Source organism: Drosophila subobscura, chromosome U, assembly GCF_008121235.1.
Source record: "Drosophila subobscura isolate 14011-0131.10 chromosome U, UCBerk_Dsub_1.0, whole genome shotgun sequence".
Lineage (NCBI taxonomy): Eukaryota > Metazoa > Arthropoda > Insecta > Diptera > Drosophilidae > Drosophila > Drosophila subobscura.
The window spans coordinates 3300436-3311987 of record NC_048534.1 but is presented as its reverse complement, the minus strand read 5'-3'; positions in this window follow the sequence as shown (position 1 = coordinate 3311987).

Sequence of the window (11552 nt, the reverse complement as noted above, 5' to 3'; positions counted from 1 at the left end):
TGTAAAGCGACAATTTTTCAATAATATAATCTATTTTATTTATCGTGGAAACGCTTTTACCCTGGGGTAATCCTGGGGTATTCCCAATGTAATACATAAAGGCACAGAATTGACACTTTTATTTAAGAGACATTTGTACAGTTGTTCGGAGCAGCAGTATATAAATAGTTATTAAGATCAGCTCGCCTTGCTTACATTTGTCCTCTCTTTAAAATCTCTTTTACTAGTTTGCTATTGGCGCGCTCATCGCTCCGCTCCCTCTTACAGTGCATAGAAGCGCACGCATATGCATGTGGGATCCGATTGGGGTACGGTAACCAAAAACACCAGAAACGGGCACACTTACTAATCGTCTGTCTCTGACCGAAGATATCGATAGCCGGAGTACTCGGTTGCAACCGACCGTCGCCGCCAGAGTATCGTAATACGCACATCAAATCTGTTAAAATTAAGCCAAACAAACACTAATGGAATAAACTATGAATAAATATAAATAAATAAACCGTCAGTGTTCTACCATAAAAAGAGGACTCTGCATGTATGCACCCTCCGTACTGCTTACATTGCAGTGCTTTGACCTTTTCTGTGGCTCAGTCTAACATATTGTCGATCGCCGCGCATCTCCGAGCAATCCAATTATTTTCTATGTCCAACGCGAACCCGTCATATTAATCGAGCTCTAAATTATTGTGAAGTTTACGGCCACGCCCCTATAAATTGTATAAATTCGTCGAATAATAAACAAAATATATAAAAACTAAAACGGAGAATAGTTTGTCGAAAATGTGGAGTCAGAGTTGCCGGCAGCTTCCAACAACAGTCCAATGCCTAAATACTGCAAACTAAAAGCGGAATCGAAGGAAATTCAACTTGATTAAGAACAAAGTTTGGTTTGAAACATGCTAAAATATGAGCTACAAATAAATGATTTGCTTTTCATTGTACCGTTCGCACCCGTACTCGCACTCGTTTGCTTTCATTCACAACTTCCTCTCGTCTTTTAGGGTAAAAATCTTGTCTCGTTCTCAAGAACTCTGCCTTTTCCCCAGTGCATTTCGTTGCGGCCTGCTATCGGTGGTAAGTCCTTTGCCTCTATTGTTGCATCTGCCCCGCAGCATTGCGTGTAGTTTCCGACTGAAATGTAATTAACATGCGATTTACCGTTTGCATTTCAAGGTGTCATAAATCAGGGCATTGTTCCGTGCCCCCGTGTACCCCGCTGCCCCCGTGCACCACCCCTAGGGGTTTGAACATTTTCTATTGCTTGTTGTGGGGCTGGGGAGGCAGGCGGGCGCGTGTGCCGTCATTAAAAAGCTCACATTACCGTTGATTTCCTGGAGGCATTCATTTGGTAAGCATGGCCATATGAATTTTTGATTAGTGGCGGGGCAAACCCGCTGGACAGTGGCACTTAAAAGTATGCTTACATAAGGGGGCTACCCAGAGTAAGATTGGAAGCAGAGAAGGAAATGAATGAACAAGATAGAAAATATTGGCAAAGGAGGAAACTGGAAAGGGGTCTAAGATTCGCATTGTACAGAGTTTAAGATTTTATGTAGAAAACAGGCTTTCGATTCCCGTATAAATGATCCTGTACCCAGTAAGAAGTCTGCAATGCCATCAGATTCAGGCATGAACCTAAAACTCTACAACAAATTTACATAAAAAGTAAATTGAAAAATTGAATAGTAGAACAAAAATGCTAATCTAATCAAAGACTAGCAAATCGGAGGGCAATGATTAATAGTGCGGCGGCGGCACCCTTAAGCTTTATTCCTCTAACTGTCTCCGCAGACCACGCCCCTGGGCGTTGGTGGTTGCTGGATTCAATCCCCCTCACCGCCCCGTACCGTTCCGAGTCGCGTTGCGTTGTGGTGCCACCCACCCGGTGATGAGAAGTCGTAAATTTTGCAAATTTCTGGAGTATCTGTGATGTAGATTTTGGCAAGTCGACAACGAGGACAACTGGAGGACACGATGCGCCCTCATCACTAATTAGGTGTGAGCTTTGGGGCGTGGCATCCACCCATACACCCAGCCACCCAGCCACCCCGCTCTGGAATAATTAACCAAAGGCTGTGGCACTCCAGGCCATGGTCCTGTAAATCCTGTTAGGACATGATTGCTTTAAACGCTCTACTCAGTGCCGCATTCAAATTGAATTGTGAGTGGGGAGAAACACACACACACACACACAAACAAAACAAACAAACAAACAAACAAACAGAGAGCGAGAGAGAAAGACACTTCCGTCTGCTTGCCTGCCATTTCCGCTTCCGTTCGAACGCGTGCAATGGGGAAATGTAAAGCTTTTGATTTTGATTTTGATTTGCCTGCCCCGCTCTGTCACAAAATCCAAAATACATTTGGCGAAGAAAAGTAAGTAAAATTAAGGAAGAAACAAATTCAACAAAGAAAGTAATCAAAAATGAAAAACCAAAGCTAGAGAGAGAGAGTAAACCGAAAAGACATTCACGCGCCTCCCTCTCCCCACGACTAATTCGAGCAGCGTCCCTCCTTGATGCCGACTTCATTTGATTTACTGCAAAAGATCAAAGGGCAGCCAGGCATTTGGGGGCAATTGCTGCCACGACCTTACCCTCTGTTCTTGCATAAATTGAGTGACAGTTTTTTGTGGTGGGCTGTTGTACTTTTTAGGCGGCTTAAAGTTGCACACAAATCGAAATGGCATTGCTGTGGTGTGGGGGGAACAGCCACAGAAACCAACGTTACACAACACACACACACACAAACACACATCAACAGCAGCAGTCCTTCCTGCACTCCTACCTTCAGACCTTTAGCCGTGTGTTGCGGTTTGACTTATGCTTTTGACTTCCACTGACATCTTTGGGGTCTAGCTTTCCTTCCTTCCTGAGGTTCTTGCCTCTGCCACCGGTTCGTTTTTGAGCCATTTTTGGCATACAACAAATGCTTATGACATATTTTACACATGTGCTGCACGCACGCAGTGGCATACCACACGGCATCTGCACCTGAGATGCAGCTTAGGGCACACCCCACAGGCAAAACCTCTGGCAAACACACAACTCAAAGTGAGTTTAGCTTTTTGCTAAAACTTAACCTTTACTAATTTAATACAGAAATACATTTTTAATATTTAGAACTCAAAGATTTCTACAAAATAAATCTCTTCGAAACTAAGTTGAGCTTATAAAAATATTCGAAAATTGGTTGTGCGTGTTTTTTGAGCGATCTTTTATGGCCCTGACACGCGTTGAGCTGGAAAATTGGCAACGAAAAAGTTGAAACTGCCCTGAAATGATTCAGCCATATGCAAAAGTTCATTCCCATTCAGGCAGGCCCTAAAATTGAGCTCTCAGCGATAGATTAATATCTGGCTGGCACTTTGCTGCCAGGATGCCAGCGCACCTTTCAGCACAAAAGGAAGTTGGGGAAGGAGCCTGGAGAGCCAAGGAATGTGTTCTCGAAAAAGTACTTAAGCCATCCAGGCGGCAAACCTGAAGCTCATTTAATTTGCAAAACATTTCTCACACAAAGCCCAAAACCGACAAAAGTTTCAATAAAATTAACACTCAACTTGTTACACACAAAAGGGAACAAAGAGAGCAGCAAAGAGAGCGGCATAACGAGAGGTCTCTATCTCTATCTGGCTTACTCCTTTCCTTCCTTTGCAGAAAGCTAACACAACTAATTAAAACCACTTTGTAGACTTCATGGCAGACACATTTATTAGCGGAGAGGAGTCTCAGCTGAAAGAACGGCTTCCTTCCGCCAGATGCGCGTATGTACATTCATACTATATCCATTGTAGTCGTAGGAGATGTTTTAGGGCATATTGGATAGGTGATAATGATACTATAAGATATAACGATTGATTGGCCGAAATTGGAGCAGCGTCAGATGAGTCGATCTTTGAGTTGGACACATTTATTTTGCTTCCCAGAAGAGCCAAGACTGTAGGGGGCTTTATGGTGTTTGTACTTGAAAAGAAATTGCCACTAAATGTAGTATAATTATTTATGTTTTTATTGCGTGACCCTAAGAACAACCAAAAGAGCAACGATATAGTTTTCCAAACATTTTAAAGCTATTTCCACACTTTAGTGAGCATCTCCCTAGTCGCTATTAGCACCCATTTCATAGGGACCTTTTCGTTTTGTGGCATAAACCGTAGGAACTTGAGCCTTTTCTCAAATGTTAGCCGCTAAAGACGTGGGCGTGGCAGCCGCCACTGTATATGAGCAACAAGCAAACCGCAACGCGCCAAACTTCATTAAAAATGCACACGAAAGAGGGCAAGAGAGAGAGGAACAAGGTTCAGAGGGATACGCTTACGGAGGACTGCATTGGAATGAAGTTGCCATGGAGACGGGGCCACAGCTGGAGAGCTGGAAGTTTGGCTTTAATTTATGGGACTCATTAGATGCAATTTTCGAGCACCTGAGCGCCAAAGAGCCATTTGGCAGGCGTTCAACAGTCGCTGCAATTGTCTCCATGGCTAAGAATATAAAAATTGGGGCCAGTAGTCAAGTCCGGACAGCTGCCAGACGGATAAGTCAAGTCAGAGGCAGGGATAGGGCTCAGGACTAGGGCCAGAGATAGAGCAGAGGCCATGACCAGACTAAGGCGCAGCAGCAGAAGGAGCACAAGAAGCAGCAGCAGCAGCAGCAGCCAAACGTTTTCTAATTTTCCACGCCATTAAATCACGGATTTCAAGCCAGACGCATGCAATGGCAATGTGACATGGAACGTCCTCCCACTGCCAGGCGAAGGGGCCGTCGCATTGGACGCGCAACAAAAGGAGGCACAGACACAGACCCAGTCCGCTGTTGCTGCTGCAACTTGTCCAAGAAACAGGCAAATGTCCACCCACAATTGAGATTGAGAACTGAATGATAAGTTTTTGTACTCGGATGTGCAAGCAAAGTTGTTTCAATCTTGATGGAAAACCGGAGAAATAGAACTGCAGCACTGGAGATGGCTATGAGCTCGGTTATTGAATAACTTGTCTGGAAGTTGAGATATGCAAGTTGGGTTGTATCTAAACACTTAAGGGAATTTAACTTAAGGAACTTTGCAAAAATACAGAACTACAAACAAGTGCTAAATATTTTTTAAAGGTGAAAGTAACAGTGGGGATTTGCTGAAAAGATAACTTGAAGCTTTAAGACTTTTAAATGAAAGAATACTCGCAAAAAGCTCAGAAAAATATCTGAAAATGAACATAAGGATGAGGTTTATTTAGTTACAAATAAAAATCCCTCCAAAGATTGCATGATCAATCCGAATTTCTTGCAACTTTAAGGCACTCCAGCTCCAGCATTGTCATTGGTTTTCCCTACCCCCAAAATAACACCCGCACTGTCCCTGCTCTTCCCACCAAATTAACAACAAAGAGAACTCCTGTATTCTCATTGTTTACCCCACCTTATTGCAGTCTCGAACGTTTTTTTTCACGAAATTTATAGCAAGATTTTGTACAAAAACTGACCTGATCCGAAAAAAAGAAAACATCACCGAAAAAGTTCCTCGCCGAACACAAGGAGATAATTTCTGTTTAAAGTTTTCTGCAGCACCAACGTGACAGGCAAAAAGATAAACTTGGAAATAAACTTTTAACACGTTTCAGTTACGCGGCAGAAGGGGGAGAAGATACAGATACACACGCCCACACACACAAGCGCACACATCTTGCGTGTACTCATTAAATGCGGAAGACACGGAAGAAAAATGCAATTAATTGTCAACGCATTTGAGAAACAATTTTTATAGCATTGATTGCAGGTGGAAAGCCGCCTGCAGGCGGTACTGGAGGCAGTAGAGAAAATCGATTTAATTGAAAAAGTTTGCCATTTTTCTTGAGAGTTTTCTTTTCCTACTCTCGCTGGCGACAAAGTATTGTAATTACCGTTGCTTGTTGTATTTGACAGTTAACAGCAGTCGTGTCCTATGTGTTTGTGTGTATCATCAATAAAAATGGCGACAATGTTCAGCCTAACAATCGAAGAATGATGTTACAAGAGAGTGAGATAGGTGCATTCAAGAGTAGTGCGGCGGATGATTGGGTGTGTTTGTGGGTGTGTGTGTGTGCCGCATCTTGAGCCGAAACTTTTGTGCCCCACGATTCGTTTCGTTTCGCCAAAGTGCAATTCAGCGTCAACTGGAAGTTTTCTATGTGTTTCGTTGCATGCAACGTGTAAAGTTTTGTTGCACAGGTTTTTTGTCACATCAAAATGGGACTTATTGATTTGTTATCGTGTTTGTTATCGATCAATTTGGATATGTACTATTAGTGATTTATTACAAAATAATTTTAGAAATTAAGAATTATTATTATAAAATGAAAGGAGTATAAGAAATATATTCAGGCTATAAGGAAAACAACTTTTCAAATCTAATTTCTATCGATAATTTGTGAAGCGATTAATAATGAATTAGTTAAACTAAGCTAATTAGACTAAAAATCATTTTATGGCCAAGAAATGTATTCAGATTCGAAAGAGAATAAACTTTAAAATCACATATCATTATTACAATGGGTACTTATGTTCTTTAAACGTTTTGTGTTATCGATAACATGTGAAAAGATTAATAATCAACTGAAGAATGAACCCAATATTGGATAAAACGGATACAAAATCCCATAGATCTATCAGATAGCAAGTTATAAATTTGTCTAGCTTATAACTTATTTTCTGAAAACTCCCTCGAAAGAGTCTCCAATATTCGTTGCCACCAGGGATGCCTTCCGTAATTGGTAACCAAGTTGGTAGATGCTCCTCTGGCTGTTGTTCCTGTAATTGTTGTAGTTAAAAGTTAGACAGCAACGGCAACAGCCACGACGAGGAGGGCCGCCGTTTGCAGGTGTTCCTCCTCTGCCATATTATTTACAAGGGCAAAGGAGAAAGAGGCATACTCGTTGGTTAGAGGAAAGGCGCACAGGTATCCTGTTATTCGCCCACAAGGCACCTATAATTTAGCGCTGTTTATTTGTAAATGTCTGAAGCGACGCATCGAGTTTTGCAGCAGGAGCAAGAGCACGAGCACCTCGACATCCTAGTAGTCCTTGTCCTTGTCGTCGTCGTCGTCGTCACGGCGCTCCATGTCAACAGGGGCAACTTCATTGTCTCGATGGTGAGTACGAGAACGGATAGAATCCACTGTGTGCGAGTGAGTGTATGTCGGTGACATTAAGTGCAGTTGGTTTGTCGATTCGCAGAAAAACGTTTTGCAATTTATTAACTGACATTTGAAGTGTGCGCACTGCCGCGAGGAGGATACCGTGAGCGAAGGAGGTCCTCCAACGTTCGGTGGCTCCCATCGTGACTCCCAATGACACTTATTGCCATTGCCAGGACTCATGCCACAAGAGTCGGCCCCGGTGCATTGCATATTTGATTAAGCTGACAGGCGCCGCAAGGTACGCAATGATATTTGCAAAACCCCCAAAAACTTTGCAGACAAACGAGGCCCCCGAACCCAATCCCAGTCCCAAAACCCAAACCCAAACCCAAACCCAATCCTCCATTAAGGCCAAACACAGGGAACAACAATAATGCGTAAGTTTTCCGCTTTATTTTCGCAAGAAACGAGAGAAGTTTTTGGTAGTCGAATTTGGAATGGGACTATAGCCAGAAGCGGAAACTGTTTTGATATGTTAAACTGCGTAGAGGAAAAAAGGGGCAAAGAGCCAAAAGACCTTTAAGCCCAGACAAATACAACGGCCCTTGGTGGTTATTAAACGCGTATTATGTGAGCGACAGTTGGACAAGGGCAATGCCAAAGGCCCATCCACAGGACTTGTGCGATTAGCAATGCAAAAAAAGGAAGTAGAAAGATAAAAGGTTAATGGTCGTTGAACTAGTAGTCGGAGCTAATAGTTATTCCTTGTGAACCTACACAAATGTCAGCCACATCTAGGGGCGTCCACGTCGGCTCCTCGTTGGAGTCCTAATTGTTTATTTATGAAGTGTGCAACTCAGGCCACCTGAGAGTGTCCGTAAGCCTGTGGGTCTTACAACCATCAGCTTGAAATATTAAAGTTAAGACGATTTTGATGGCTGAAAATGTATGCGGACCGATTGGTACGAAAGATGGGTCGTTAAAATTGGAAGGAGGAAAACTATTTATGGACAATATTAACGCGAGACTCGCAATATGAGATTCTCAGCTCTTGGGGATTTTCTTTAATTTTGTAGTGCTTCTGATTTAAGTCATTAGAATTTCCATAGGTACATGCTGTACATGCTTTTTATACCCGGTACTCGAAGAGTAGTTAGGGTATATTGTATTTTTGTTTCCGACCCCATAAAGAATATATATTCTTGATCAGTATCAATAGCAGAGTCAATATAGCAATGTCTGTCCGTCTGACCGTCTGTCCGTCTTGATGAGCGACTGGATATAAGTTATATATAAGTATAAGTAATATAAGTATTAGGTATTATTATTATTACATATATGTAGGATAAGTTTATTAAAAGAATAGTTTATTAGGTTATTTAAGTATGAGTAAAGATTAAATGAAGTGTCTCTTGAACATATTTCAACGGCTTCTTCAACTACGACAAAACACGACTGCAAAACATGACGACTGACAACGGATTCTCTAACTACGACAAAACACGGCAGCACAACTTGACGACTGACAACTGATTCTGCAACTACTACAAAACACGACTGCACAACTTGACGACTGACAACTGATTGCCGACCGCTCTCTCTCTGTGCTCTGACGCTTCCACGCTCTCTCGCTCTCGCGATCTCCTCTTTGACCTATGCTCTCTTCTCTCTGCTCTCTTGGGGTGGGTCCGCGCTTGTACGCTGAGCTAGCCTTCTTACATATATTATTAGGAATAGTCAATATTTTTGTAGAATGTTATCTATTTAATCTCTTTAAAGTATTTTTCATCTACTTATTTTGATTCGTTTATTTGTTTATATGGCTTAGGTATATTTTAGGAATCATTTATATGTAAATTTAATCCGCGTTCAAAAACTTGTTAAGTATTTATTTTTTTTTTTTGTATTTAATCGCTACAGCGAATTTGGATGGTCGCACGACGATGAGTCCGCATTGACCAGGTACTTCAGTTTATGTTGGGGGAATATTAGACTCAAAAAAGAGTTGTTTGCCGAACGGACACCAAAAATATAATGTGTAGTATTAGTTAAGATTAGTTTAGTTTAGTATATTGTACTATTTTATAATTTGTTTGTTATAATTTAAAAGAATTTATTTGTAGTATTTCCATACAACAATTTTAGAACACTCCGCGGAACTTGAATGAATTATTAATCGTTTAATATCATTCGAATTATGCCAATAACTTATGACAAACTTGTGCAGTGATTGTACAAGGTTATGAAAGCAATTCGAAGTTTCCATGAAAAAGCACGATGATCCCCGTAAAGCATATGGAAGCACAGGTGTGAATCCCTCCCCTCACACAAGAACCATCCCAACAGAGGGTATATTTAACCAGTGCACTATGGGTAAAAAGCACGAATTTTTGGCATTTATGTAATTTTTTTGGGGTAAAATATTTGAATGCGACTTAACTTTTCTGATTCCTAAATATCCAGATAGAACAAAACTGGTTTTAGAAGATTTTTACCTAGTACCATATCTTTTTTGCGCGCTTTCAAAGTCGGCTGATTTTGAGATGCTTTGACTTGTGAAAAAGTGCTGGAAAAATTGAACAACTTGCAGCTGTAATTGCAGCTCGATTACAAAGTTTATATACAAGTAAAAATATGGAAATAACAGGTCGAGATATTTAAATTAATTGTTAATACATGTTTTTGTATAGGTGTGTGTAGTTATTAAGTTGTCCAATGTTTTGTTCGTGTGTCTTTTCAGCTTGGTACTAACAATTGCACGTGTTTTCTGTGGAATATTACTTTTGCACAGCACACCACTGCACAGAAGTTCAAGTTACTTGTTATTAAACAAATTTTGCCCGTTTTTGCCCCTTTTCGAAAAATTTTAAATTTTGCAGGTGCTTATGAGTTCACTCATGCAGCCGCTGCTGTAGGTCTGGACCAACAACAATCGTGAAGCAGACGCAATAAAATGTTGTAATTTAAAGAGTATTGACAGTATTGTATTGTATTGATTACAATTCAAACGAAAATGATCCAAATTATTGTTTAGTTAAACAAGCACTAAGCGAAATTCAATTGTACGTTGGAGCAATTCCAATCAAATTACTTTTACCCAAACAATCATTCAATCAGTCAATCAAATATATTTTTTAAAAGTTCTAAAATGTTTTAAAGGATCTTTTATCATAATTAATCTTTTGAATACCTTTTTTTATAATTAATACGACGTAAATGGGTTCCAGTTTGTATGGAGGGGTCCAAATGACTACATTTTTTTTTTCGAAATTCTACTTTAGTCTAACGAACATTCATGCCAATTTGTAGAGCTCTAGCTCTTTTGGTTTGGTTAATGCCAAAAAAACTTTTTACCCATAGTGTAGTGCCACAACGAACGCAGGATGTCCGATCAGGTCAGAGGCTCAAAAGGATTCCATTTGTCAGAGCTTATCAGAGCGGTGGAAATATTGTTTCCGCTCGAAGTATTTGATATGATATGAGCCCTATCCATTCCATTTATGCGTAATAATCCCACTGAGGCAACGAATTCTCCCTGTGGGGTCCATGCAACTAGTTAGTATTCCATGTTCAGAACTTCCTTTTACCAATTAAGCCCCAGCCACAACTATTTCAGACATCTGTTTGGCCAAACAGCTACGGACACTACATGACGCCACTCCCCAGAACAGGACATGGCTCCCTCTCTCTATCTCTGTCGCTTTTGGGGGTGTTGAAGCTCTCAGGTGTCATATTCCTGGCGTAACAGTCGGGGAATGTGACCCCGAAATGAGAGGCTGATTCATTCATTTGATATGCACGACACGACATGGGTAAAACAAACAGACATTTAACACTTTAATGTTCTGAAACACACGGCACAGAGAGACACACACAGAACACAAAGATGTGTGGGGGGGTTCTGCTGATGAGATCCGCCTGCTGCGTGTTGTTTGAGTGGAGGAAAAACTTCAATTAAAATGCCAGCATAACAATACACAATGGACTATCCGTTGGTGTTAGCGCTTTACCTTTTGCTGATTTTTTTTATTTTGCAATTTCCAATTTAATGCAAAATAGCCGTAAAGCCACACACACAAAAAAAAGGACAAAGTACAAATGGACAGATGTAGAGATGGGGTTAAGCTTCTCCCCAAACGCTTTCGCAGTGCCATAAAACGCAATGGAACAGCTCTCTTAACTGCCACCAACAACAGCAGCCACAAAAGCAACATTAAAAGCAACAACAAAATGTTAACCTGACTGACAATGGGGGCAATGTGGCTGACAATTGCATTGCTGGCTGCTCCGTTTTGCCCCACAGAGAACAGTAGAGTCGAGTCGAGCGCATGAAATGAATCCTCTTCAGATTTTCCATTTTTTAAAGGTGTTCTGGCGAGCATTTCTTATCAATATATGTATATGTACTGATTTTTTTCCTAATTAAATTCCTCAATACAAAAATT